Below are 4,789 nucleotides of genomic sequence, written 5' to 3' on the forward strand. Positions count from 1 at the left end.
CCAAAACATTCACGAGGGTTTCCAAATGCCATTGTTCCAGTCCTGGGGCCCTCATTAATGATTGGGTGCACCTCTGTTTACCCTGCCTTTTAGACACAAAATGACTGGTGTTGAAAAAGGCAGATACAAAAACTATTACCTTCAGAGACAAGGAGTAAGTAAAAAAAAAAAAAGGGGGGGGGGGGGGGATAAGGGTCAGTCACCTCAGTTGTTTATTTTTGCTGGTTTCTTTCATTCTTTTTAATTATTTTTTTATTTTATAATATATATATATATATATATATATATATATATATATATATATATATATATATATATATAAAATATAATATATATTTATTTATTTTTGTATGGCATACATGTTCTTAACCAAAGTGTGCAGAAAATTGCAAAAACGTTCTATACTGAGGCAGGTATGATATAGCAAGGTGCACTTCATCTACACACTAACTCAAGGTGTGTACAGGTCTGCATGTACAGTATATGTGCCATTATTTGGACTGGTTAGATGTTAGTATGCACTGCTGGTGAGCTCGGGCACACCATGTGACCTATGAGGGCAATTCTGGCTCCAGAAGAACAGAATGAGCTTGGAGGCAGCCAGCTTGGAGGGGAAGCACTAACAGCCAAGTGAATCCATTGCCAATCCTCAGGTAACAATCCTCATTGTAGAAAAAGCTTATTATTTATTTATGGATTTTTTTGGGGGAAGGGTTACTTTGGAATCCACCAGTAAGTTAATTTCCTGTCCTTTTCTCTCCACCCATTGCTTTCCTCATAACTTAACACATACCTCTCGTTATTGTGACATTGGGGTTGGGCAAGACTTAGTCTGACTGGGTTTGAAGCAGCATGGTGGACTTAGCTCTCCCATTGGTGCCCGACCATTTCAGTCGGCGCCGCATGGAAATCCCATTGCGCTCCCTGCAAGCTCTGCAATTGGCTCCGACCCGCGCTGACTGCGGCTGCGACCATATTTGGATTTTCTTTCCACACCGCCCCGAGTGGAATCTGTATGCCTCTGCTGCTGTACGTGTTGAATCTGCCGAGCTCAAATGCCTGCGCCTTGAAACAATAACAACAGCAGCGCTAGTCGCTAGCTCGTTGCTACACGCTGAAAATGATTGATGTGGATTATGCAATGAAGCAGCCTGCATGGTACGTTTGGTGGATGGCTGTAAAGAGCCTTTTCCCCCTCTAGTCCACAGTGAAAGCCTTCCCCAGCCAGACTCTCCCAGCCCCTTTGCTGAGAGAGTCTGGCTCCAAGACAGGCAAGACTGAATACTTGGGGTTTTCTGTGCTCAGCTGTGTTAACTAGGAGTGTACCAATTGATCAGCCACAAAAAGAGTTAAAGTTTAGGCCGTGTGTCCCCATATATGTTCTTTTCCTCAGCTCCAGCCTCTTTCTTCAGTTGTTTCCAATGAGGAGAGTGTATGCGGGTGCATACGGAAATCTAGACAAAGTGCGCTGCGCCCAGCGTCTATTTTCAGAGCGCTCCGACTGTTCTGTGCGCCGGCTCCCAGCGCTTCCAGCTGAAAATATTGTAACTTTTCAGAAAGACGCTGGTGTCGGTCGGGTGCTCCTTTTCAGGCAACTAATCATATGGGAGAAACTATCACAACAGAGACAGAAAGGCTCAATTGTGGGAGCAGACTTGTCTAGTATTTCTGATGAGTTTTATGCTTTTATCACAGAATGTGTTTTGTTAGCTGTTAGCTGTTAGCTATCAAGCTAGCTTCCTAATGTTATTTTCAGTCTGCTTGATTGCATATTGTGCGCTGGGATCAGCGCTCCCCAGCGCCTGCGGCCTCGTGGGATAACAGCTGGATCAGGGGGATATATTTGGCACAACACACTGGCTCTCATGCTATATTGCTTAAATATATATATATATATACACACTAACCAAAATACATGTTTCTGATAGATATAAAGAGCATTTATACATCAGCTCTATATGAACATCATAAATAACTTAATCTAAATATCCAATGATAAGCTACTTTAAAGGAAACATTTTAAATCAAAATCCACATTCAGTCCATGAGGGGACAGGGTTCTTAAATGGTGGATCCAAAAGTGTTCCCTCCTAGAAAGTGAGACCTCCAAGTTACCTCCTCTAAGAGGGAGCGAGACCCTTTCAATACCAATGTATCTTAAGGAGGAGATGGGATGATTAAATTCAACAAAATGAGCTGCCACTGGATAATTCATATTTTTGCACCTGATAGTGCTTCTGTGTTCAGCAATACGAGTTTTCAATGCTCTACTCGTCTTGCCTACATAGGATTTGCCACAAGGGCAAGTGATGAGATAAATGACCGATTTAGTTTGGCATGAAATTACTCCTTTTATTAGTTAGTTGGCTGAACACTAGCTGAACACTGACCCGCTGCCTTTCCACCAAACAACTCTGCAGACACGTGCCCAGCGCCGCCAACTCCCGTCTTTGACACAGAAAAGCATCCCCTGAGGCAAAACATTCACTTCAAATCACACACAGCATACAGCCAACCACATCGCAACAATGTGTCATTCCCTTGCATTCCACCTCAGTGGCACGCTCTTAAAAATCCCTCTTCATCCCACATCTATAAGCCAGCTAGGTGACACGTGGATTAAGCTTGGTTTTCCTTCAATACTGAGCGATAGGGAGGACTACAAAGAGCCGTGAAATAAAGGAGTGTCACTCCGTGGCACAAAAGAGGATTTGAGTGCAGTGAAAGAAGAGAGATCTTACCCTTTGCCTCCTCTGAGTCGTCAGTTTCCAGCAGCCTAGGGGAGAGAGAGAGGGGAGGAGAGAGGGGGGAGAGAGAGGGGGGGAGGGGAGGAGAGAGAGAGGGGAGGGGAGGGGGGTGAGAGAGAGGGGGGTGAGAGAGAGGGAGAGAGAGGGGAGGAGAGAGAGAGAGAGAGGGAGAGAGAGGGGAGGAGAGAGAGAGGGGGGAGAGAGAGGGGGAGAGAGAGGGGAGGAGAGAGTGAGGGGGAGAGAGAGGGGAGGAGAGAGAGAGGGGAGGAGAGTGAGGGGGAGAGAGAGGGGAGGAGAGAGAGAGGGGAGGAGAGTGAGGGGGAGAGAGAGAGGGGAGAGAGAGAGGGGGAGAGAGAGAGGGGAGGAGAGAGAGGGGGAGAGAGAGGGGAGGAGAGAGAGAGGGGGAGAGAGAGAAATGAGGTCACACAGATACTGAAGTGATGACAAAAATGATATGGCTGTTGGAAATTACAGAAACATGAGTAGCCTATGTGCAGTCAGACAATCACTGTAATCACACTCACTGCATACACACACGCACGCACGCACGCACACACACACACACACACACACACACACACACACACACACACACACACACACACACACACACACACACACACACACACACACACAGCATCTGAACATGGCCACTCATCTCTATACTGGCCTGTGTAGCATAGCATCTGACCATGGCCATTCATCTCTAAGTAATAGGCATTAAATATGGATGTGGAGAGCAGCTGCCTGGGAGGCAGTAGAGAGATGATGTAAACAGAGCAGGGGAGAGGGCTGCTTTAAACACAATGGTGAGTTGAGGTGGCCAGCTGGGAGGGGTCAAAGGTCAACTGAAGAGGGGGAGACTAGACAGGGCTGTAGGGCCGTATTTAGGCCATATTTAGGCTCTGAATAAGCCTGATGGGCCTGGGGTGGGTCAGGCTGAATTTCCGTTAAGTTTGGGTCAAGTTTGTGTTCCAAAAGATTGTTGAAAAGTAATGTTAAAGCCCCCCTCCAGTCAGTTTTTCCTACCTGTAGAACATTGATGTTCTGTGAAAAGGTTCATGTGCGCGTGCTGTAACAAAGCACGTCATCATTTGCGCCAAAGATCCTCTATTGGTAAGAAAGGACGGCTTATACCTTGTTCCACTGCAACAGCATGGCTGGAGCACTGTTGCCCAAAAAAGATAAGAGCCTCGCTCCTGCCTTCAATATACGAAGCCATATATGGCCAGTGACACTTAGGAATAGACTAGGTGACAACCAAGTATAGTTTGGTGACAAGCTGGAGAGACAGTTGACGGTCGGACAGACGGCATCCGGTACGGGATGGGTTTAGCACCCCAGCCTGGCTCTCTCGTGAGGGAGAAATCCACAAATGCTACGGATTAGCCTCCTGAAAATCTGTGCAAAGATCGGCGTGGCCTGGGGTCCTTCAGGCTAGAGCGAGGTGCTCGGCGCAGACGAATGACGTGCAGCGCACAGGCCCTCTTGAGGCGTCCTTGAGGCATCCTCTCTGCCTCTGGATTGCCTTTGCCCCGTGAGGGTCTGGTGAGACGAAGGAGGAGCGCGGCCGGGAGTCACCCACAGGGCCTAGACCCTCCATGCACCGAAGGGCCAATACTGCGGTGTAGCACTAGCTCTATTGCAGCGGATTGGGCGTGTTCAACCCTTCTGCGGCAACGTTGCAGACAGAGTAGGAGGGCTGATCCGTGAGCGGCTTCTGGGACGCGAGTCGGGGTCTTAATTGGCCTCGGCTGGGTCTACTGGGCGAGGGTGTATGATGTTGAGACCCGAAACACCTTACGACCCCAGATAACATCACTGATGATGTGTCCTATCGCATGTTGTAGTATGTATTTTAAAACTTTGTCTCCCCTCCAGGCAGTAGACGGGAAACAGTATGGCTGCCTCTATCTCCGCAAAATGTTCATCTAGAAGCCACAATATTGTTATAAATATCAACAACCAGCCAAGAGATATCAAAGCTGGTGACTTATATGGAAAAGATATGGAAAGAGCATAACTCGAACTGGTTAAAAGTG

The sequence above is a fragment of the Poromitra crassiceps genome, assembly GCF_964638095.1.
Source record: "Poromitra crassiceps genome assembly, chromosome: 4".
Lineage (NCBI taxonomy): Eukaryota > Metazoa > Chordata > Actinopteri > Beryciformes > Melamphaidae > Poromitra > Poromitra crassiceps.